Genomic DNA, 26,726 nt, shown 5'->3' on the forward strand with positions numbered 1-26,726 from the left:
AAAATGGGGTTTTCGGGGGGCCGCCCCAGGGGCACCGAGGGTAAGATCGCTTAACAGAGCACAAGCAACCTGCACGGCTATGGGCCGAAGAAGTGTGCAAAATTTTACACATGCCCTCCTAAAACTCTTAAAACTGTGGCATGAATAGCATTTTAGCATTTCCATGTTAAAAGGATTATTTGCACTGATTAACATTGGGCAGGAGTGGTAGCGAAGGGGAACTGTGGCTGTCTACCATGTGCAACGTTGTGAGTTCGACTCCTGGAGCAGGCATGGGCAACCTGGACGCGGGTTAATGTCCATGGCTGGGACGTTGACTCAAACATCCTGGGGATGAAGCAGTAAACCTCACACACACCTGCCCAATTTTTTATGTCACAATACTTTCTGACTGATTTTAGCAGCAATTAATTTTTTCCCTTTGGCTGTTGCTAGCTCCGCCCACTTTTTTTAACCATTTCAGCCCACGGGTATTTTTCATCTTATGGCCGAGAGGAATTTTCCCATTTCAGCACTCCTCCCTTTCATTCCCCAATAACTTTATCACTACTTATCACAAAGAAATGATCTATACCTTGTTTTTTCCACCACCAATTAGGCTTTCTTTGGGTGGTACATTATGCTAAGAATTATTTTATTCTAAATGCATTTTAACGGAAATAATTAAGAAAAAAATGGAAAAAATCATTATTTTTTAGTTTTCGGCCATTATAGTTTTAAAATACCACATGCTACCGTAATTAAAATCTACACATTTTATTTGCCCATTTGTCCCGGTTATTGCAATGGTAAAATTATATCCCTAGTATAATGTATGGTGACAATATTTTATTTGGAAATAAAGGTACATTTTTTCAGTTTTACATCCATCGCTAATTTTTACCCCATACATTTATAATAATATAGCCTCTCGACATACATTTTTTTTTATTCCCTAAAGTCAGTAGATGTAATTTTACTATTTGGCCACAAGATGTTCCCGCTGAGCAAAATCCTATGTAGCGTACCAAGTACGCTACATAGGAAACAATGTGTTGCTCCATTGTTCCTAGGGAAGTGATGCAGGCTTCAATGGAATCCTGCGGCATGGGTGTCCTGTGGGGAGATTAATGAATGGGAATTTTGCTCCCATTCATTAGTGTAACAATTGTGCGGCGGAAAGCGGTGGAAATCGTCGGCAGAAGGAAGTGCGGCGGCTCTATCTAAGAATAAACACTGTCTTTGAACAAAAACAGTGTTTATTCTCGGTTGACACATACGGATTGGCACAGGTGACTTTTGTCCCCTGCAGCCAAGCCCCCCTGTTGCTGGCAACATCGCGATTGTGACCATCTGCCCGCATGATCACGCGCAAACACCCCCCCCCCCCCCCACAAACTGCAGGGACGTGACTAGCGCGTCCCTGGGCTGTAGCAGCTGCTGCTGGGGACGTGAAGCTCACGTCCGCGTGGCATAAATGGTTAAAATAAGCTTATCGCAGTAAATTTGAGATTAAGGGTCTGATATATGAAAGGCTGATAATTTTGCTGTGCGCAATTTCACTGGTCCTAACGTCAGCATTATGCCGCTAGTTACCACAGCAATGCCCGCATTCATTTTTTTCTTCTTGAAAGTGAGTGCTTCATGCTGATATCAAAGTCAACAATACAAGCGAGAGCAAAAATGCAAATGCAGACGCATACAGGTTTATTAATTTTGCGGCAAAATCTGGACATGCACCGCACAGGACTCACATGACAGGCAAGTTGAAAATGCAAAAGATACTGCTTAATTGCCTCGAGATAAGTAAATCCTATGCCGCAGTTGTAGCCACTTGTCTCGGAAGTGGCATAGTATTTACACTGCTGGATTTCAACGGTACTGTTTCAATCGACTGTGCACACTGCTGGTGAATCGGCTGTGGTAAATCAAGGTATTGTGTATTTTTTTATGCATAATTCTACTTGTAGTTTTGTACACATATAGAAATCCTGCCCAGCCCTCCCATTATTCAGGGGGGAAAAACACATAGAAATGCATACAAAAGTGTGCAAAAATGAGCTGAAACACGCTTGCGTTTTTAAAGTCCATTTATGTGCGATCCCAAACGCACCTGATGTGAACGAGGCCTTAATGAATCGGTAAGGAGCCGAGGTTAATTGGCTCCCTACCATGTGGTCGCTGTGAGCCAATCACTGTGATCACTAGATAGAAAGCAACAAAGTTGCAATCTCTTGCACTCTCTCCAGCTTTCTCCACCAGTCTGCAGTGATCTCTGGACAGAGAGAGCTGTAGCTGCTGTTTGGCTGTGTCTCACAGACAGCGTTACAGTGTAAAAACACATATATTTACATAATTTCACCCCACAACCCCTGTGATCCCTTTCCAGTCACCTCTAGCATGTAGGTGAAGTCAGCAGTATATATATATATATATATATATATATATATATATATATATATATATATATATATATTTATTTATTTATATATGCTGTGTAAAGTTACTGTATACAGGGGCTGTATCCCTTACACAGTTAGTTTATGTAATGTATGTATATTGAGAACTATCTCTGGGCACTGGTTTTTTACCACAGAAACAATGTAGCCACATATATCTTATATTGTTTTATTCAGAAGGAGTTACTGAATCATTTTTTGGGTGAATTACTGCAATACTCCGAAGCATATCTGTGAAAAAAGCAGAACAGCTAACATATCTGATTAAAAGAAATGCATTTTCAATTTTGTTGTTATACATTCCATCAAATTTCACCAATAATTGCTGCAGCCAAAATTATCATCGCACCCATCAAAGGATACCTCAGGGGGTGTAGTTTACTAAATGAAGCCATTTTTGGCGGGAATTTGACAATCTCTTTACCTCAGACTTCATTGTAAGTGGCCTACGCTGGAAAATACAAGCATGTGAATTATGCTCTGTGAAAGCTCAATTATTGACAACTTTCTCTGGACATTGGTTTTCACTACAGAAACAATGTAGCCACATATATCTTATATTGTTTTTGCTCAAAAGGAGTTACTGCATCATTTTTGGGGTGAATTACTACAATACTCCAAAACGTATCTGTGAAAAAGCTGAACAGCTGACATATCTGAATAAAAGAAATGAATTTTTCATTTTGTTGTTATACATTCTATCAAATTTCACCAATAATCTCTGCAGCCAAAATTATCAATGCATTCATCCAAGCGTACCTCAGGGGGTGTAGTTTACTAAATAAAGTCTTTTTTGATTGGAATTTGACAATCTCTTTACCTCAGGCTTCATTGTAAGCAGCCTACACTGGAAAATACAAGCATGTGATTTATGCTGTGTGAAAGCTCAATTATTGACAATTTTCCTTGGACACTGCTTCTTACTGCAAAAACAATGTAACCACACATATCTGATATTGTTTTATTTAAAAGGAGTCACTGAATCATTTTTTGGGTAGATTTTCTGCCATATTCCAAAGCATGTCTGTGAAAAAGCAGAAATGTATATATTACCATTGAATTGCAATAGGTAACATTTGATTGGCTGTTGTAAGCTCCGCCCAGTTTTCTGAATTTTAACTCCAGTCACCCAGTCATGGTCTGTGCCAAGTTGTGGGCCTCTGGCTTTAAAACTGTGAGAATGGCAATATTTAAAAAATGTACATTGACGTCAATAGGTGAAATCTGATTGGCTGTTTGTGGCTCCACCCACTTTTGCTAAATTTTGACCGCAGTCACCCAGTGAGTAATTGTGCTAAGTTTGGGATGCCTGGCATTTAAACTGCAATAATAGCAGTAGTTAATCTTTTTTCATTAAGGTCAATAGCTGAAATCTGATTGGCTGTTATTGCCCCACCCCTTTTTTCCCCTAAATGTGAACCACAGTCACTCAGTGGCCAACACTTTAAGGTTTGGGAATCCTGGCATTCAAAGTGTCGAAATGGCAGAAGTTTTAATTTCTCCATTGAAAATCAATGAGTGATATATGATTGGTTGTCGGTGGCTCCGCCCACTTTTTCTAACCTTGAAGTGCAAACACCCAGTGAGAACATTTGTAAACTTTGGGGTCCTTGACATCAATAATATGAGAATAGCAGAATTTTAAATGTTCCCATGTAAATAAATCACTGAAATTCAATTGGCTGCTTGTGGCTCTGCCCACTTTAAAAATGTCAACCCAAGCCACAACCCAAGCTGCAATTTAAAATTTTCCCATATAAAACAAACAGCTGAAATGTGATTGGCTGTCGACAGCTCCGCCCACTTTTCCAAAATTCTAACCATAGTAACCCAGTGACCCATGGTGCCAAGTTTGGGGACTCTGGCCTTAAAACTGTTAGAATGACAGCTTTTACAATTTTCTAATTAAAGTCAATAGGGAAAATCCGATTGGTTGTTTGTGGCTCCGCCCACTTTTGCAGTCCCCAAAATGTGACAGAAATGTTACGTCAACCCCATGACTAAGTGACCCAAGTTTGGTGAGTTTACCTTCACATCTGTCTGATTGGCGAAAGTTTAACATTTTCCAATGAAAGTCTATGGGAAAAAATGGGGTTTTCGGGGGGCCACCCCAGGGGCACCGAGGGTAAGATCGCTTAACAGAGCACAAGCAACCTGCACGGCTATGGGCCGAAGAAGTGTGCAAAATTTTACACATGCCCTCCTAAAACTCTTAAAACTGTGGCATGAATAGCATTTTAGCAATTCCATGTTAAAAGGATTATTTGCACTGATTAACATTGGGCAGGAGTGGTAGCGAAGGGGAACTGTGGCTGTCTACCATGTGCAACGTTGTGAGTTCGACTCCTGGAGCAGGCATGGGCAACCTGGACGCGGGTTAATGTCCATGGCTGGGACGTTGACTCAAACATCCTGGGGACGAAGCAGTAAACCTCACACACACCTGCCCAATTTTTTATGTCACAATACTTTCTGACTGATTTTAGCAGCAATTAATTTTTTCCCTTTGGCTGTTGCTAGCTCCGCCCACTTTTTTTTAACCATTTCAGCCCACGGGTATTTTTCATCTTATGGCCGAGAGGAATTTTCCCATTTCAGCACTCCTCCCTTTCATTCCCCAATAACTTTATCACTACTTATCACAAAGAAATGATCTATACCTTGTTTTTTCCACCACCAATTAGGCTTTCTTTGGGTGGTACATTATGCTAAGAATTATTTTATTCTAAATGCATTTTAACGGAAATAATTAAGAAAAAAATGGAAAAAATCATTATTTTTTAGTTTTCGGCCATTATAGTTTTAAAATACCACATGCTACCGTAATTAAAATCTACACATTTTATTTGCCCATTTGTCCCGGTTATTGCAATGGTAAAATTATATCCCTAGTATAATGTATGGTGACAATATTTTATTTGGAAATAAAGGTAAATTTTTTCAGTTTTACATCCATCGCTAATTTTTACCCCATACATTTATAATAATATAGCCTCTCGACATACATTTTTTTTTATTCCCTAAAGTCAGTAGATGTAATTTTACTATTTGGCCACAAGATGTTCCCGCTGAGCAAAATCCTATGTAGCGTACCAAGTACGCTACATAGGAAACAATGTGTTGCTCCATTGTTCCTAGGGAAGTGATGCAGGCTTCAATGGAATCCTGCGGCATGGGTGTCCTGTGGGGAGATTAATGAATGGGAATTTTGCTCCCATTCATTAGTGTAACAATTGTGCGGCGGAAAGCGGTGGAAATCGTCGGCAGAAGGAAGTGCGGCGGCTCTATCTAAGAATAAACACTGTCTTTGAACAAAAACAGTGTTTATTCTCGGTTGACACATACGGATTGGCACAGGTGACTTTTGTCCCCTGCAGCCAAGCCCCCCTGTTGCTGGCAACATCGCGATTGTGACCATCTGCCCGCATGATCACGCGCAAACACCCCCCCCCCCCAAACTGCAGGGACGTGACTAGCGCGTCCCTGCGGCTGTAGCAGCTGCTGCTGGGGACGTGAAGCTCACGTCCGCGTGGCATAAATGGTTAAAATAAGCTTATCGCAGTGAATTTGAGATTAAGGGTCTGATATATGAAAAGCTGATAATTTTGCTGTGCGCAATTTCACTGGTCCTAACGTCAGCATTATGCCGCTAGTTACCACAGCAATGCCCGCATTCATTTTTTTCTTCTTGAAAGTGAGTGCTTCATGCTGATATCAAAGTCAACAATACAAGCGAGAGCAAAAATGCAAATGCAGACGCATACAGGTTTATTAATTTTGCGGCAAAATCTGGACATGCACCGCACAGGACTCACATGACAGGCAAGTTGAAAATGCAAAAGATACTGCTTAATTGCCTCGAGATAAGTAAATCCTATGCCGCAGTTGTAGCCACTTGTCTCGGAAGTGGCATAGTATTTACACTGCTGGATTTCAACGGTACTGTTTCAATCGACTGTGCACACTGCTGGTGAATCGGCTGTGGTAAATCAAGGTATTGTGTATTTTTTTATGCATAATTCTACTTGTAGTTTTGTACACATATAGAAATCCTGCCCAGCCCTCCCATTATTCAGGGGGGAAAAACACATAGAAATGCATACAAAAGTGTGCAAAAATGAGCTGAAACACGCTTGCGTTTTTAAAGTCCATTTATGTGCGATCCCAAACGCACCTGATGTGAACGAGGCCTTAATGAATCGGTAAGGAGCCGAGGTTAATTGGCTCCCTACCATGTGGTCGCTGTGAGCCAATCACTGTGATCACTAGATAGAAAGCAACAAAGTTGCAATCTCTTGCACTCTCTCCAGCTTTCTCCACCAGTCTGCAGTGATCTCTGGACAGAGAGAGCTGTAGCTGCTGTTTGACTGTGTCTCACAGACAGCGTTACAGTGTAAAAACACATTTATTCACATAATTTCACCCCACAACCCCTGTGATCCCTTTCCAGTCACATCTAGCATGTAGGTGAAGTCAGCAGTGTATATATATATATATATATATATATATATATATATATATATATATATATATATATATATATATATATATTTATATATATGCTGTGTAAAGTTACTGTATACAGGGGCTGTATCCCTTACACAGTTAGTTTATGTAATGTATGTATATTGAGAACTATCTCTGGGCACTGGTTTTTTACCACAGAAACAATGTAGCCACATATATCTTATATTGTTTTATTCAGAAGGAGTTACTGAATCATTTTTTGGGTGAATTACTGCAATACTCCGAAGCATATCTGTGAAAAAAGCAGAACAGCTAACATATCTGATTAAAAGAAATGCATTTTCAATTTTGTTGTTATACATTCCATCAAATTTCACCAATAATTGCTGCAGCCAAAATTATCATCGCACCCATCAAAGGATACCTCAGGGGGTGTAGTTTACTAAATGAAGCCATTTTTGGCGGGAATTTGACAATCTCTTTACCTCAGACTTCATTGTAAGTGGCCTACGCTGGAAAATACAAGCATGTGAATTATGCTCTGTGAAAGCTCAATTATTGACAACTTTCTCTGGACATTGGTTTTCACTACAGAAACAATGTAGCCACATATATCTTATATCGTTTTTGCTCAGAAGGAGTTACTGCATCATTTTTGGGGTGAATTACTACAATACTCCAAAACGTATCTGTGAAAAAGCTGAACAGCTGACATATCTGAATAAAAGAAATGAATTTTTCATTTTGTTGTTATACATTCTATCAAATTTCACCAATAATCTCTGCAGCCAAAATTATCAATGCATTCATCCAAGCGTACCTCAGGGGGTGTAGTTTACTAAATAAAGTCTTTTTTGGTTGGAATTTGACAATCTCTTTACCTCAGGCTTCATTGTAAGCGGCCTACACTGGAAAATACAAGCATGTGATTTATGCTGTGTGAAAGCTCAATTATTGACAATTTTCCTTGGACACTGCTTCTTACTGCAAAAACAATGTAACCACACATATCTGATATTGTTTTATTTAAAAGGAGTCACTGAATCATTTTTTGGGTAGATTTTCTGCCATATTCCAAAGCATGTCTGTGAAAAAGCAGAAATGTATATATTACCATTGAATTGCAATAGGTAACATTTGATTGGCTGTTGTAAGCTCCGCCCAGTTTTCTGAATTTTAACTCCAGTCACCCAGTCATGGTCTGTGCCAAGTTGTGGGCCTCTGGCTTTAAAACTGTGAGAATGGCAATATTTAAAAAATGTACATTGACGTCAATAGGTGAAATCTGATTGGCTGTTTGTGGCTCCACCCACTTTTGCTAAATTTTGACCGCAGTCACCCAGTGAGTAATTGTGCTAAGTTTGGGATGCCTGGCATTTAAACTGCAATAATAGCAGTAGTTAATCTTTTTTCATTAAGGTCAATAGCTGAAATCTGATTGGCTGTTATTGCCCCACCCCTTTTTTCCCCTAAATGTGAACCACAGTCACTCAGTGGCCAACACTTTAAGGTTTGGGAATCCTGGCATTCAAAGTGTCGAAATGGCAGAAGTTTTAATTTCTCCATTGAAAATCAATGAGTGATATATGATTGGTTGTCGGTGGCTCCACCCACTTTTTCTAACCTTGAAGTGCAAACACCCAGTGAGAACATTTGTAAACTTTGGGGTCCTTGACATCAATAATATGAGAATAGCAGAATTTTAAATGTTCCCATGTAAATAAATCACTGAAATTCAATTGGCTGCTTGTGGCTCCGCCCACTTTAAAAATTTCAACCCAAGCCACAACCCAAGCTGCAATTTAAATTTTCCCATATAAAACAAACAGCTGAAATGTGATTGGCTGTCGACGGCTCCGCCCACTTTTCCAAAATTCTAACCATAGTAACCCAGTGACCCATGGTGCCAAGTTTAGGGACTCTGGCTTTAAAACTGTTAGAATGACAGCTTTTACAATTTTCTAATTAAAGTCAATAGGGAAAATCCGATTGGTTGTTTGTGGCTCCGCCCACTTTTGCAGTCCCCAAAATGTGACAGAAATGTTACGTCAACCCCATGACTAAGTGACCCAAGTTTGGTGAGTTTACCTTCACATCTGTCTGATTGGCGAAAGTTTAACATTTTCCAATGAAAGTCTATGGGAAAAAATGGGGTTTTCGGGGGGCCGCCCCAGGGGCACCGAGGGTAAGATCGCTTAACAGAGCACAAGCAACCTGCACGGCTATGGGCCGAAGAAGTGTGCAAAATTTTACACATGCCCTCCTAAAACTCTTAAAACTGTGGCATGAATAGCATTTTAGAATTTCCATGTTAAAAGGATTATTTGCACTGATTAACATTGGGCAGGAATGGTAGCGAAGGGGAACTGTGGCTGTCTACCATGTGCAACGTTGTGAGTTCGACTCCTGGAGCAGGCATGGGCAACCTGGACGCGGGTTAATGTCCATGGCTGGGACGTTGACTCAAACATCCTGGGGACGAAGCAGTAAACCTCACACACACCTGCCCAATTTTTTATGTCACAATACTTTCTGACTGATTTTAGCAGCAATTAATTTTTTCCCTTTGGCTGTTGCTAGCTCCGCCCACTTTTTTTTAACCATTTCAGCCCACGGGTATTTTTCATCTTATGGCCGAGAGGAATTTTCCCATTTCAGCACTCCTCCCTTTCATTCCCCAATAACTTTATCACTACTTATCACAAAGAAATGATCTATACCTTGTTTTTTCCACCACCAATTAGGCTTTCTTTGGGTGGTACATTATGCTAAGAATTATTTTATTCTAAATGCATTTTAACGGAAATAATTAAGAAAAAAATGGAAAAAAATCATTATTTTTTAGTTTTCGGCCATTATAGTTTTAAAATACCACATGCTACCGTAATTAAAATCTACACATTTTATTTGCCCATTTGTCCCGGTTATTGCAATGGTAAAATTATATCCCTAGTATAATGTATGGTGACAATATTTTATTTGGAAATAAAGGTTTTTACCCCATACATTTATAATAATATAGCCTCTCGACATACATTTTTTTTATTCCCTAAAGTCAGTAGATGTAATTTTACTATTTGGCCACAAGATGTTCCCGCTGAGCAAAATCCTATGTAGCGTACCAAGTACGCTACATAGGAAACAATGTGTTGCTCCATTGTTCCTAGGGAAGTGATGCAGGCTTCAATGGAATCCTGCGGCATGGGTGTCCTGTGGGGAGATTAATGAATGGGAATTTTGCTCCCATTCATTAGTGTAACAATTGTGCGGCGGAAAGCGGTGGAAATCGTTGGCAGAAGGAAGTGCGGCGGCTCTATCTAAGAATAAACACTGTCTTTGAACAAAAACAGTGTTTATTCTCGGTGGACACATACGGATTGGCACAGGTGACTTTTGTCCCCTGCAGCCAAGCCCCCCTGTTGCTGGCAACATCGCGATTGTGACCATCTGCCCGCATGATCACCTGCAAACATCCCCCCCACAAACTGCAGGGACATGACTAGCGCGTCCCTGCGGCTGTAGCAGCTGCTGCTGGGGACGTGAAGCTCACGTCCGCGTGGCATAAATGGTTAAAATAAGCTTATCACAGTGAATTTGAGATTAATGGTCTGATATATGAAAGGCTGATAATTTTGCTGTGCGCAATTTCACTGGTCCTAACGTCAGCATTATGCCGCTAGTTACCACAGCAATGCCCGCATTCATTTTTTTCTTCTTGAAAGTGAGTGCTTCATGCTGATATCAAAGTCAACAATACAAGCGAGAGCAAAAATGCAAATGCAGACGCATACAGGTTTATTAATTTTGCGGCAAAATCTGGACATGCACCGCACAGGACTCACATGACAGGCAAGTTGAAAATGCAAAAGATACTGCTTAATTGCCTCGAGATAAGTAAATCCTATGCCGCAGTTGTAGCCACTTGTCTCGGAAGTGGCATAGTATTTACACTGCTGGATTTCAACGGTACTGTTTCAATCGACTGTGCACACTGCTGGTGAATCGGCTGTGGTAAATCAAGGTATTGTGTATTTTTTTATGCATAATTCTACTTGTAGTTTTGTACACATATAGAAATCCTGCCCAGCCCTCCCATTATTCAGGGGGGAAAAACACATAGAAATGCATACAAAAGTGTGCAAAAATGAGCTGAAACACGCTTGCGTTTTTAAAGTCCATTTATGTGCGATCCCAAACGCACCTGATGTGAACGAGGCCTTAATGAATCGGTAAGGAGCCGAGGTTAATTGGCTCCCTACTATGTGGTCGCTGTGAGCCAATCACTGTGATCACTAGATAGAAAGCAACAAAGTTGCGATCTCTTGCACTCTCTCCAGCTTTCTCCACCAGTCTGCAGTGATCTCTGGACAGAGAGAGCTGTAGCTGCTGTTTGACTGTGTCTCACAGACAGCGTTACAGTGTAAAAACACATTTATTCACATAATTTCACCCCACAACCCCTGTGATCCCTTTCCAGTCACCTCTAGCATGTAGGTGAAGTCAGCAGTATATATATATATATATATATATATATATATATATATATATATATATATATATATATATATATATATATATATATATATATATATATATGCTGTGTAAAGTTACTGTATCCCTTACACAGTTAGTTTATGTAATGTATGTATATTGAGAACTATCTCTGGGCACTGGTTTTTTACCACAGAAACAATGTAGCCACATATATCTTATATTGTTTTATTCAGAAGGAGTTACTGAATCATTTTTTGGGTGAATTACTGCAATACTCCGAAGCATATCTGTGAAAAAAGCAGAACAGCTAACATATCTGATTAAAAGAAATGCATTTTCAATTTTGTTGTTATACATTCCATCAAATTTCACCAATAATTGCTGCAGCCAAAATTATCATCGCACCCATCAAAGGATACCTCAGGGGGTGTAGTTTACTAAATGAAGCCATTTTTGGCGGGAATTTGACAATCTCTTTACCTCAGACTTCATTGTAAGTGGCCTACGCTGGAAAATACAAGCATGTGAATTATGCTCTGTGAAAGCTCAATTATTGACAACTTTCTCTGGACATTGGTTTTCACTACAGAAACAATGTAGCCACATATATCTTATATTGTTTTTGCTCAAAAGGAGTTACTGCATCATTTTTGGGGTGAATTACTACAATACTCCAAAACGTATCTGTGAAAAAGCTGAACAGCTGACATATCTGAATAAAAGAAATGAATTTTTCATTTTGTTGTTATACATTCTATCAAATTTCACCAATAATCTCTGCAGCCAAAATTATCAATGCATTCATCCAAGCGTACCTCAGGGGGTGTAGTTTACTAAATAAAGTCTTTTTTGATTGGAATTTGACAATCTCTTTACCTCAGGCTTCATTGTAAGCAGCCTACACTGGAAAATACAAGCATGTGATTTATGCTGTGTGAAAGCTCAATTATTGACAATTTTCCTTGGACACTGCTTCTTACTGCAAAAACAATGTAACCACACATATCTGATATTGTTTTATTTAAAAGGAGTCACTGAATCATTTTTTGGGTAGATTTTCTGCCATATTCCAAAGCATGTCTGTGAAAAAGCAGAAATGTATATATTACCATTGAATTGCAATAGGTAACATTTGATTGGCTGTTGTAAGCTCCGCCCAGTTTTCTGAATTTTAACTCCAGTCACCCAGTCATGGTCTGTGCCAAGTTGTGGGCCTCTGGCTTTAAAACTGTGAGAATGGCAATATTTAAAAAATGTACATTGACGTCAATAGGTGAAATCTGATTGGCTGTTTGTGGCTCCACCCACTTTTGCTAAATTTTGACCGCAGTCACCCAGTGAGTAATTGTGCTAAGTTTGGGATGCCTGGCATTTAAACTGCAATAATAGCAGTAGTTAATCTTTTTTCATTAAGGTCAATAGCTGAAATCTGATTGGCTGTTATTGCCCCACCCCTTTTTTCCCCTAAATGTGAACCACAGTCACTCAGTGGCCAACACTTTAAGGTTTGGGAATCCTGGCATTCAAAGTGTCGAAATGGCAGAAGTTTTAATTTCTCCATTGAAAATCAATGAGTGATATATGATTGGTTGTCGGTGGCTCCGCCCACTTTTTCTAACCTTGAAGTGCAAACACCCAGTGAGAACATTTGTAAACTTTGGGGTCCTTGACATCAATAATATGAGAATAGCAGAATTTTAAATGTTCCCATGTAAATAAATCACTGAAATTCAATTGGCTGCTTGTGGCTCTGCCCACTTTAAAAATGTCAACCCAAGCCACAACCCAAGCTGCAATTTAAATTTTCCCATATAAAACAAACAGCTGAAATGTGATTGGCTGTCGACAGCTCCGCCCACTTTTCCAAAATTCTAACCATAGTAACCCAGTGACCCATGATGCCAAGTTTGGGGACTCTGGCTTTAAAACTGTTAGAATGACAGCTTTTACAATTTTCTAATTAAAGTCAATAGGGAAAATCCGATTGGTTGTTTGTGGCTCCGCCCACTTTTGCAGTCCCCAAAATGTGACAGAAATGTTACGTCAACCCCATGACTAAGTGACCCAAGTTTGGTGAGTTTACCTTCACATCTGTCTGATTGGCGAAAGTTTAACATTTTCCAATGAAAGTCTATGGGAAAATATGGGGTTTTCGGGGGGCCACCCCAGGGGCACCGAGGGTAAGATCGCTTAACAGAGCACAAGCAACCTGCACGGCTATGGGCCGAAGAAGTGTGCAAAATTTTACACATGCCCTCCTAAAACTCTTAAAACTGTGGCATGAATAGCATTTTAGCATTTCCATGTTAAAAGGATTATTTGCACTGATTAACATTGGGCAGGAGTGGTAGCGAAGGGGAACTGTGGCTGTCTACCATGTGCAACGTTGTGAGTTCGACTCCTGGAGCAGGCATGGGCAACCTGGACGCGGGTTAATGTCCATGGCTGGGACGTTGACTCAAACATCCTGGGGACGAAGCAGTAAACCTCACACACACCTGCCCAATTTTTTATGTCACAATACTTTCTGACTGATTTTAGCAGCAATTAATTTTTTCCCTTTGGCTGTTGCTAGCTCCGCCCACTTTTTTTTAACCATTTCAGCCCACGGGTATTTTTCATCTTATGGCCGAGAGGAATTTTCCCATTTCAGCACTCCTCCCTTTCATTCCCCAATAACTTTATCACTACTTATCACAAAGAAATGATCTATACCTTGTTTTTTCCACCACCAATTAGGCTTTCTTTGGGTGGTACATTATGCTAAGAATTATTTTATTCTAAATGCATTTTAACGGAAATAATTAAGAAAAAAATGGAAAAAATCATTATTTTTTAGTTTTCGGCCATTATAGTTTTAAAATACCACATGCTACCGTAATTAAAATCTACACATTTTATTTGCCCATTTGTCCCGGTTATTGCAATGGTAAAATTATATCCCTAGTATAATGTATGGTGACAATATTTTATTTGGAAATAAAGGTACATTTTTTCAGTTTTACATCCATCGCTAATTTTTACCCCATACATTTATAATAATATAGCCTCTCGACATACATTTTTTTTTATTCCCTAAAGTCAGTAGATGTAATTTTACTGTTTGGCCACAAGATGTTCCCGCTGAGCAAAATCCTATGTAGCGTACCAAGTACGCTACATAGGAAACAATGTGTTGCTCCATTGTTCCTAGGGAAGTGATGCAGGCTTCAATGGAATCCTGCGGCATGGGTGTCCTGTGGGGAGATTAATGAATGGGAATTTTGCTCCCATTCATTAGTGTAACAATTGTGCGGCGGAAAGCGGTGGAAATCGTCGGCAGAAGGAAGTGCGGCGGCTCTATCTAAGAATAAACACTGTCTTTGAACAAAAACAGTGTTTATTCTCGGTTGACACATACGGATTGGCACAGGTGACTTTTGTCCCCTGCAGCCAAGCCCCCCTGTTGCTGGCAACATCGCGATTGTGACCATCTGCCCGCATGATCACGCGCAAACACCCCCCCCCCTACAAACTGCAGGGACGTGACTAGCGCGTCCCTGCGGCTGTAGCAGCTGCTGCTGGGGACGTGAAGCTCACGTCCGCGTGGCATAAATGGTTAAAATAAGCTTATCGCAGTGAATTTGAGATTAAGGGTCTGATATATGAAAGGCTGATAATTTTGCTGTGCGCAATTTCACTGGTCCTAACGTCAGCATTATGCCGCTAGTTACCACAGCAATGCCCGCATTCATTTTTTTCTTCTTGAAAGTGAGTGCTTAATGCTGATATCAAAGTCAACAATACAAGCGAGAGCAAAAATGCAAATGCAGACGCATACAGGTTTATTAATTTTGCGGCAAAATCTGGACATGCACCGCACAGGACTCACATGACAGGCAAGTTGAAAATGCAAAAGATACTGCTTAATTGCCTCGAGATAAGTAAATCCTATGCCGCAGTTGTAGCCACTTGTCTCGGAAGTGGCATAGTATTTACACTGCTGGATTTCAATGGTACTGTTTCAATCGACTGTGCACACTGCTGGTGAATCGGCTGTGGTAAATCAAGGTATTGTGTATTTTTTTATGCATAATTCTACTTGTAGTTTTGTACACATATAGAAATCCTGCCCAGCCCTCCCATTATTCAGGGGGGAAAAACACATAGAAATGCATACAAAAGTGTGCAAAAATGAGCTGAAACACGCTTGCGTTTTTAAAGTCCATTTATGTGCGATCCCAAACGCACCTGATGTGAACGAGGCCTTAATGAATCGGTAAGGAGCCGAGGTTAATTGGCTCCCTACCATGTGGTCGCTGTGAGCCAATCACTGTGATCACTAGATAGAAAGCAACAAAGTTGCAATCTCTTGCACTCTCTCCAGCTTTCTCCACCAGTCTGCAGTGATCTCTGGACAGAGAGAGCTGTAGCTGCTGTTTGACTGTGTCTCACAGACAGCGTTACAGTGTAAAAACACATTTATTCACATAATTTCACCCCACAACCCCTGTGATCCCTTTCCAGTCACCTCTAGCATGTAGGTGAAGTCAGCAGTGTATATATATATATATAATTTATATATATGCTGTGTAAAGTTACTGTATACAGGGGCTGTATCCCTTACACAGTTAGTTTATGTAATGTATGTATATTGAGAACTATCTCTGGGCACTGTTTTTTTACCACAGAAACAATGTAGCCACATATATCTTATATTGTTTTATTCAGAAGGAGTTACTGAATCATTTTTTGGGTGAATTACTGCAATACTCCGAAGCATATCTGTGAAAAAAGCAGAACAGCTAACATATCTGATTAAAAGAAATGCATTTTCAATTTTGTTATACATTTCATCAAATTTCACCAATAATTGCTGCAGCCAAAATTATCATCGCACCCATCAAAGGATACCTCAGGGGGTGTAGTTTACTAAATGAAGCCATTTTTGGCGGGAATTTGACAATCTCTTTACCTCAGACTTCATTGTAAGTGGCCTACGCTGGAAAATACAAGCATGTGAATTATGCTCTGTGAAAGCTCAATTATTGACAACTTTCTCTGGACATTGGTTTTCACTACAGAAACAATGTAGCCACATATATCTTATATCGTTTTTGCTCAGAAGGAGTTACTGCATCATTTTTGGGGTGAATTACTACAATACTCCAAAACGTATCTGTGAAAAAGCTGAACAGCTGACATATCTGAATAAAAGAAATGAATTTTTCATTTTGTTGTTATACATTCTATCAAATTTCACCAATAATCTCTGCAGCCAAAATTATCAATGCATTCATCCAAGCGTACCTCAGGGGGTGTAGTTTACTAAATAAAGTCTTTTTTGGTTGGAATTTGACAATCTCTTTACCTCAGGCTTCATTGTAAGCGGCCTACACTGGAAAATACAAGCATGTGATTTATGCTGTGTAAAAGCTCAATTATTGACAATTTTCCTTGGACACTGCTTCTTACTGCAAAAACAATGTAACCACACATATCTGATATTGTTTTATTTAAAAGGAGTCACTGAATCATTTTTTGGGTAGATTTTCTGCCATATTCCAAAGCATGTCTGTGAAAAAGCAGAAATGTATATATTACCATTGAATTGCAATAGGTAACATTTGATTGGCTGTTGTAAGCTCCGCCCAGTTTTCTGAATTTTAACTCCAGTCACCCAGTCATGGTCTGTGCCAAGTTGTGGGCCTCTGGCTTTAAAACTGTGAGAATGGCAATATTTAAAAAATGTACATTGAGGTCAATAGGTGAAATCTGATTGGCTGTTTGTGGCTCCACCCACTTTTGCTAAATTTTGACCGCAGTCACCCAGTGAGTAATTGTGCTAAGTTTGGGATGCCTGGCATTTAAACTGCAATAATAGCAGTAGTTAATCTTTTTTCATTAAGGTCAATAGCTGAAATCTGATTGGCTGTTATTGCCCCACCCCTTTTTTCCCCTAAATGTGAACCACAGTCACTCAGTGGCCAACACTTTAAGGTTTGGGAATCCTGGCATTCAAAGTGTCGAAATGGCAGAAGTTTTAATTTCTCCATTGAAAATCAATGAGTGATATATGATTGGTTGTCGGTGGCTCCGCCCACTTTTTCTAACCTTGAAGTGCAAACACCCAGTGAGAACATTTGTAAACTTTGGGGTCCTTGACATCAATAATATGAGAATAGCAGAATTTTAAATGTTCCCATGTAAATAAATCACTGAAATTCAATTGGCTGCTTGTGGCTCCACCCACTTTAAAAATTTCAACCCAAGCCACAACCCAAGCTGCAATTTAAATTTTCCCATATAAAACAAACAGCTGAAGTGTGATTGGCTGTCGACGGCTCCGCCCACTTTTCCAAAATTCTAACCATAGTAACCCAGTGACCCATGGTGCCAAGTTTGGGGACTCTGGCTTTAAAACTGTTAGAATGACAGCTTTTACAATTTTCTAATTAAAGTCAATAGGGAAAATCCGATTGGTTGTTTGTGGCTCCGCCCACTTTTGCAGTCCCCAAAATGTGACAGAAATGTTACGTCAACCCCATGACTAAGTGACCCAAGTTTGGTGAGTTTACCTTCACATATGTCTGATTGGCGAAAGTTTAACATTTTCCAATGAAAGTCTATGGGAAAAAATGGGGTTTTCGGGGGGCCGCCCCAGGGGCACCGAGGGTAAGATCGCTTAACAGAGCACAAGCAACCTGCACGGCTATGGGCCGAAGAAGTGTGCAAAATTTTACACATGCCCTCCTAAAACTCTTAAAACTGTGGCATGAATAGCATTTTAGCATTTCCATGTTAAAAGGATTATTTGCACTGATTAACATTGGGCAGGAATGGAAGCGAAGGGGAACTGTGGCTGTCTACCATGTGCAACGTTGTGAGTTCGACTCCTGGAGCAGGCATGGGCAACCTGGACGCGGGTTAATGTCCATGGCTGGGACGTTGACTCAAACATCCTGGGGATGAAGCAGTAAACCTCACACACACCTGCCCAATTTTTTATGTCACAATACTTTCTGACTGATTTTAGCAGCAATTAATTTTTTCCCTTTGGCTGTTGCTAGCTCCGCCCACTTTTTTTTAACCATTTCAGCCCACGGGTATTTTTCATCTTATGGCCGAGAGGAATTTTCCCATTTCAGCACTCCTCCCTTTCATTCCCCAATAACTTTATCACTACTTATCACAAAGAAATGATCTATACCTTGTTTTTTCCACCACCAATTAGGCTTTCTTTGGGTGGTACATTATGCTAAGAATTATTTTATTCTAAATGCATTTTAACGGAAATAATTAAGAAAAAAATAGAAAAAAAATCATTATTTTTTAGTTTTCGGCCATTATAGTTTTAAAATACCACATGCTACCGTAATTAAAATCTACACATTTTATTTGCCCATTTGTCCCGGTTATTGCAATGGTAAAATTATATCCCTAGTATAATGTATGGTGACAATATTTTATTTGGAAATAAAGGTACATTTTTTCAGTTTTACATCCATCGCTAATTTTTACCCCATACATTTATAATAATATAGCCTCTCGACATACATTTTTTTTTATTCCCTAAAGTCAGTAGATGTAATTTTACTATTTGGCCACAAGATGTTCCCGCTGAGCAAAATCCTATGTAGCGTACCAAGTACGCTACATAGGAAACAATGTGTTGCTCCATTGTTCCTAGGGAAGTGATGCAGGCTTCAATGGAATCCTGCGGCATGGGTGTCCTGTGGGGAGATTAATGAATGGGAATTTTGCTCCCATTCATTAGTGTAACAATTGTGCGGCGGAAAGCGGTGGAAATTGTCGGCAGAAGGAAGTGCGGCGGCTCTATCTAAGAATAAACACTGTCTTTGAACAAAAACAGTGTTTATTCTCGGTGGACACATACGGATTGGCACAGGTGACTTTTGTCCCCTGCAGCCAAGCCCCCCTGTTGCTGGCAACATCGCGATTGTGACCATCTGCCCGCATGATCACGCGCAAACACCCCCCCCCCCCCCCACAAACTGCAGGGGCAGTAAATTCACTGCCTGTGAATTTATTGATTTTTTCCTACAGCAACATGTAATCAGTTTGGACTCATATCTAAGGGACAGCTCGGACCTCTTGAAGATCTTGGATGGTATCACGGTGCCCAAGGAAGCATTATTAGTAAGTTTGGACATTGAATCCCTTTATACTAATATTTCACACAGCTGGGCAGTAAAAACAGTGGATTATTTTTTACAAACCACAGACACTCAACAGAGAGATATGAGATCTTTAATGCTTACCCTATTGGATTTTGTATTGAAGCACAATTATTTTATTTTTGATGGTACCTACTACAAACAGATCTGCGGTGTAGCCATGGGCGCGAAATGTGCGCCCGCGGTGGCAAACCTTTTTTTGGGGTACTGGGAGAGAGAGGTTGTCTTTGGTGCTTCTTTTGAGTCATACCACCCCTATATTTTGGGGTGGTATAGATTCATAGATGATGTCTGTCTAATTTGGGGGGGGGCAAAACATCTATGTGAGGAATTCATTGATAAATTGAATAGAAATGACATGAACATACATCTAACCAAAAATATTTCCTCCACAGACATTGATTTTCTGGATATAAATATTAAGTTGAACCCAGATGGCCAAATTAATACGGATCTATATCGCAAACCGACCGCGGTCAACTCGCTGCTCCATTATACCAGTGCACATACTAGGTCATTAAGAGATAATATTCCAGTGGGACAATTCCTAAGAGCCAGGAGAATTTGTTCTAATGACTCTGATTTTTCTATGCAGGCTGCAGATTTAACCAACCGATTCAAGGAAAGGGGTTACCCACGGAAATGCATTTCAAAGGCTTACCAGAGGGCAAAATCCACTGAAAGATCCTCTTTACTACATACCAGATATAAACAGAATCCCCAATTGGTAAGACTCAGCACAGTCTATAATAATCAATGGAAAGATATTTATGGCCTATTGAATAAAACATGGCCAATCTTATGCACAGATCAAGTGATTGCACGCTTTATTAGCCCAAAGCCCTCGATCACAGCTAAAAGATGCCCCAATCTGAAAGACAAACTTTGCTCCAGCCACTTTACCAGGGGAAGTATAAGGACTGGCAGAGGTAGACTACAAGGTAGCCATCCATGTGGAGAATGCAATATATGCATACACATGAGACCACGTAATGAGATCATGGACACACAGCAATTGGAGACATTTAAAATCAAGGATTACATCAATTGTAAGACTAAGGGTGTCATATATGCCCTCCTATGTTCATGCGGTATGATTTATGTTGGTGAGACAAAAAACATGCTTAAAACCAGGATACAGCAACACTTCTCCAATATCAGACTGGCAGAAAGAGATCAAAGGGAAGGTAAACCCCTCACCTCTGTGGCAGCACATTGTCTGCAATTTCACAGAGGTTCCTATAGAGATATGGTGGTATGTGGCTTGGAGCATATTAGAACTGGCATTAGAGGTGGTAACTTAGTGAACTTACTTTTGAAAAGAGAAGCCAGGTGGATCTTTCAGTTGAAGAGTATGAACCCATGGGGTCTAAATGAGGAAATAAATTGGTCGGGCTTTGTGGGATAATATAATATAATGTCTGTTGAAATTGGGTCCTTTTCTGTAACTTCCATGGTCTTGCATAATCTTGTATATGGAGCTGTAGAGGTTCTGATGTTTGTGGATAAATATGTCTATCTTTCTATTTTTTTCAAGATTTGTCCAGGCTGTAATGGCCTGCATATGTGGACATTGTATGTGGACCTTTGTACTTGGACGCTGTTGGACTCGCAGAGATACTTTGTAAAACTGCATATTTTTTGGCCTAACGCAAGATTGCCCATCATGGCCACACTGGTTCTATGCGTATTATAAGAAGGTTGGAATTTCTGTTGCCGCCTATGGACTTCGCATTCAGTAATTAGAACTTTTGAGGAGATTGCGATTTCCTAATGCATTACTTCATGTATATATTCTGATATCTTGTTGTTGTGATATTCCTGTATTTGACTGCAGAGATGTGTGAGGTTTGTAATTATACATTTTGCCACTTGGTTAAGTCATAGATCATCCATAAATATGGATTGCAGCTTCTACACTAGAGTGCATAAGATGTGTTAGTCTGCAATTCCACTTTCTGCCACCGGGTGGTGTGGTTCTGATTATCTACATCCTTTATATCTCCTATATCTTATTGCAGTAACCTGATATAGATGTGTATCATCTGCATTCCTGCTTTCTACCACTGGGTGGCGCGGATTTGCAGCCCACATCTCTCTGAGACATCTCCTTATATGGCTTTTTCATTGCTCTGAGGTTTGCTCTCCACACTGGTTCTTCCTCTTCCTCCTGGCTTACATCATTTCCGGCAGCTGGAGATGATGTAGGGAGTGGTTCACCCTTCTCTTTCTTATTTAAAGCTGCAATGGCGGCTACACAGCACGGCTATCTACCTCACCTTTCAAAGCGGAGTGACGACCGCGGAGCATGTGGGCTATGTCCTGAGGGGATACTTCCGTCTTTCCATGCCAGTCTGCCTGCCTTTCTTTTCATACCCGGCTAAGTATCTTTTACTTATTCACTTCTTTGCAGATCCTAATAGGCTGCTTCCACTTGGTCATTAGTGACTCTGACTGTATTTAAACTGCACTTTTAGTCTGATAGGTTGCACAGTTATTGCATATGTTGAATGATTGTTTTTGTGTAGCACTATATGCACTTTCATGGTTCCAATTTTTTGCACTTTATAATTCTTACTGAACCCGGGTTCATCCACGAGGGGGCTCATTCTCTGAGCCCCCAGTGGTTACAGGTTATACATCCACTGAGACTGAACATAATAGATTATTATATCTAGCAGGCCCATTATGTTGAATATGGCTGGAAATACAATATTATGCTGTTTTTAGATGTTTTTAAATGTTTGTGTATCATTGATATGTGTTTGCAAAGCTTGTAATAAAAATATATTTTTTTGATTGATACATATGGTCTGCAGTGGTGCTGTGTATAGGGGTATCTTTTCTCTTTAGTACATAGTATTTACACTGCTGGATTTCAACGGTACTGTTTCAATCGACTGTGCACACTGCTGGTGAATCGGCTGTGGTAAATCAAGGTATTGTGTATTTTTTTATGCATAATTCTACTTGTAGTTTTGTACACATATAGAAATCCTGCCCAGCCCTCCCATTATTCAGGGGGGAAAAACACATGGAAATGCATACAAAAGTGGGCAAAAATGAGCTGAAACACGCTTGCGTTTTTAAAGTCCATTTATGTGCGATCCCAAACGCACCTGATGTGAACGAGGCCTTAATGAATCGGTAAGGAGCCGAGGTTAATTGGCTCCCTACCATGTGGTCGCTGTGAGCCAATCACTGTGATCACTAGATAGAAAGCAACAAAGTTGCAATCTCTTGCACTCTCTCCAGCTTTCTCCACCAGTCTGCAGTGATCTCTGGACAGAGAGAGCTGTAGCTGCTGTTTGACTGTGTCTCACAGACAGAGTTACAGTGTAAAAACACATTTATTCACATAATTTCACCCCACAACCCCTGTGATCCCTTTCCAGTCACCTCTAGCATGTAGGTGAAGTCAGCAGTATATATATATATATATATATATATATGCTGTGTAAAGTTACTGTATACAGGGGCTGTATCCCTTACACAGTTAGTTTATGTAATGTATGTATATTGAGAACTATCTCTGGGCACTGGTTTTTTACCACAGAAACAATGTAGCCACATATATCTTATATTGTTTTATTCAGAAGGAGTTACTGAATCATTTTTTGGGTGAATTACTGCAATACTCCGAAGCATATCTGTGAAAAAAGCAGAACAGCTAACATATCTGATTAAAAGAAATGCATTTTCAATTTTGTTGTTATACATTCCATCAAATTTCACCAATAATTGCTGCAGCCAAAATTATCATCGCACCCATCAAAGGATACCTCAGGGGGTGTAGTTTACTAAATGAAGCCATTTTTGGCGGGAATTTGACAATCTCTTTACCTCAGACTTCATTGTAAGTGGCCTACGCTGGAAAATACAAGCATGTGAATTATGCTCTGTGAAAGCTCAATTATTGACAACTTTCTCTGGACATTGGTTTTCACTACAGAAACAATGTAGCCACATATATCTTATATCGTTTTTGCTCAAAAGGAGTTACTGGAAGGGGGGCGGAGCCGAACATGGTGGCGTGAAGACGTTCTCTCTCAGAGCTCCGGGCCAACAGCTTACATTTCGCTAATAATGGACGACTCAGAGGAGTTACCAGCCACCACAGAAGCCTCTAACATCAAGGGGAATCGCAGGGATGCAAAAGCAACTCAGATGGCCCCTGCTAATGCCACTCCCGCGACTTCGGTCGCCAAGTATTTCACAGGCCCAACCACGAGGCAGCGGACAGACAAGATGGCGGAGGCCTCCTCTTCTACGAGACCCGCGACTAAGCCCAGCGAATCCCTGGGGGCTAAGAGCCTGGAAGATATCTGGGATTTCCTAAGAGGCCTTCCTACAAAACAAGACATAGCCCTCCAAACCGAACTCCTCCAGAATACAACTAAAGCAGAGGTCGCTAACCTACGCGCAGACATATCCATCATCTCTGACAGAGTGACGGAGGTAGAGAAAGAGGTTTCCACCCTACGGACCGAAGTGGATAGCCTGAAAGCCGCGCAGAATAAGCAATCCACACTGCAAACTCTCTTCAGGTCGCAAATAGAGGATCTGCAAAATCGGAGTCGGCGGAACAACGTGCGGCTAAGGGGCCTACCGGAGGCCACACGCTCAGAAGACCTCACCCATACCGCTAGAGCCATATTTGAGCGCCTCCTTAACCGTCGGAGCTCGCCACCGATCAGGATCGACAGAATCCACCGGGCCCTGCGCGCAATACCACAAGGAGAAGCCCCTCCACGTGATATCATATGCAGAATACACCACTTCGAAGAGAAGGACGCAATCATGGCAGCTGCCAGACGAGTAGGCCCTATAGATTTCGATGGAGCCACGGTATCGATTTTCCAGGATCTTGCACCTTTCACCTTAGCCCAAAGGCGAGCTTTGCGCCCCCTTTTGAATACCCTGCAAGACAACGGATTTACCTATAGCTGGGGCTTCCCGTTTCATCTCTTCGCCCGAAAGGATCAGCAGTCAGCCGTATTGCGTGCGCCCTCCGAGCTGTCGGATTTCTGCAAGTCTTTGGGGATCGCAGAGGTACCTCTCCCGCTCTGGGACCCGGATCTTTTGCTTCTGGGTGGCTCTCAGCGCCAAGGGGCAAAAAAGGCAAGAAGACTTCCCTTGGGGTCGTGAGTATGACATTCTACCTAATGTTCTATTGGATAGCCCCCTTTGCAGGGGTATAGTGCCACACTCTTTATGGTGCCCGGAGCTGCCGCTCTAGGACACGACCGATTTTCACGCACATTTAGTTTTTTCACGGAATTTCCGTCAGTGACAGAATCTCACATAAGCTATTTGAACAGTAACCATACAGAACTGGTTGGGTTCGATTCACATGAGGCCCCGCGGGCTGTTTAAGAGCGGCACAGCGATGACAACTGACTATATACATGAAGAAGGCTGATTACGCCATGATCTGCTCCGTTGAGCATAAGCTCTATTGCTTTCACCCAAACCTTTATATTGATGTTTTGCATTGGGCGGCAGGCCAGACTCTACCTAAAAGCACTGTTTTACCCTTTCACTAGTTCAGCTTATGGATCTCACAATGTACGCCATAGATCTACCTGCTTATTGCTCTCTGAGGAGCTTATGGATCTTACAATGTATGCCATATACCTACCTGATCATTGCTCCCTGAGTAGCTTATGGATCTTACAATGTATGCCATATACCTACATGATCACTGCTCCCTGAGTAGCTTTATCTCAGCAACCTTATCAAAGGATACCTCTATTTGTGCTAAACTAGCCTTGGCCATATCTCAATGCATATTTATTATACTTATGCCACACGTTATCGTTGTCTCTCTAGAAAAAATACCATACCATACAGAGGCTGTCTTTTAGATATAAATTCTGAGGTATATGTCAGTTCTCCTTAGCAACGAGACATCAGTATAGGGATATCGATGTTTGTATATTTCAGTTTCTCTGTTCTAAGGACCTATAAAAGGTTTATTATATAAGGTGTGCCTTTCCTTTACAGGGATGTATATTATGGGTCTGTTTGGTACTGCTATTCTTTGGACTATCCTTAGTAGTGGTTACCCTGCTGTTCCTGGAATTACGCCACTGGGCTGGACGCTCCTAGGGCCCCCATGTAATTTTACAGATGGGTGCCCGGAGTCTCTGGTGAGGTCGCTGTGTTCCCTCCGTTTCTCCCAAATGGACGCCCACAGGGCGAAAAACACTCTCATTCACCTTTTAATACTAGGAGCATTGTGCTATATAAGCCTTCAGCGGTTGGCAAATACTGCCAACATCACCTGTCTTTCTACTCTATGTTTGTTTTCCCTCTTCACTCTTTTTCACCTGCTCTATTTTTTCCTATATCTCGGGGCTGTGGCGGGCTCCCCTTTCTTAATTCATGGCTTTCTCTACGACCTAGATGTTCCTTAAAGTACAGACGATCAATGTAAGGGGATTGAACACTCCTGAGAAGCGAAGAGCCCTCTTGCGTTTATTACACAAACAGGGGGTTCAAGTGGCGTTCCTGCAGGAGACACATTTCAGAGGCCCCACACCTCCCAAATTAATAGACAAATACTTCACGAGAGCTTACTTTAGCTCCTCGCCTGACTCTAAAACAAAAGGAGTCGCAATTTTATTAGCAAAAACCGTTGATCTCTCTCTCCTGCAGGAGTGCCACGACTCCTCTGGTAGATATCTGTTTATAAAAGGCACTTTAATGCAGCGTAAATTTACCTTTGGCACGTTATACGCACCTAACAGGGGCCAGACAGATTTCTTAACAAGAACTCTGGAGGCTTTGGACTCGTTTGCAGAGGGGAGCGTGGTTCTGGGAGGAGACTTCAACACAGTCTTGGATCCCTCCCTGGACAACTCTTCTGGCAGGAGCTCTTGTTCCAATAAAGCCCTCAGACAATTAAAGAATTTATTATCTCGTAGACAGCTAATTGATGTTTGGAGGGCTCAACACTCGAAAACCAGAGACTACACCTTCTTTTCCAGACTCCATAACCTATATACTAGAATTGATCTTATACTGATCTCTCAAAACCTTCTCTCTGAGCAGTTGTCCTCTGACATAGGCCAGTCTATTCTCTCTGACCATTCACCAGCATCCATAACAATCGGTATCAGACCAAAGACCCACTTACCCAGATCCT

This window comes from Hyperolius riggenbachi, chromosome 1 (genome assembly GCF_040937935.1).
Source record: "Hyperolius riggenbachi isolate aHypRig1 chromosome 1, aHypRig1.pri, whole genome shotgun sequence".
NCBI lineage: Eukaryota > Metazoa > Chordata > Amphibia > Anura > Hyperoliidae > Hyperolius > Hyperolius riggenbachi.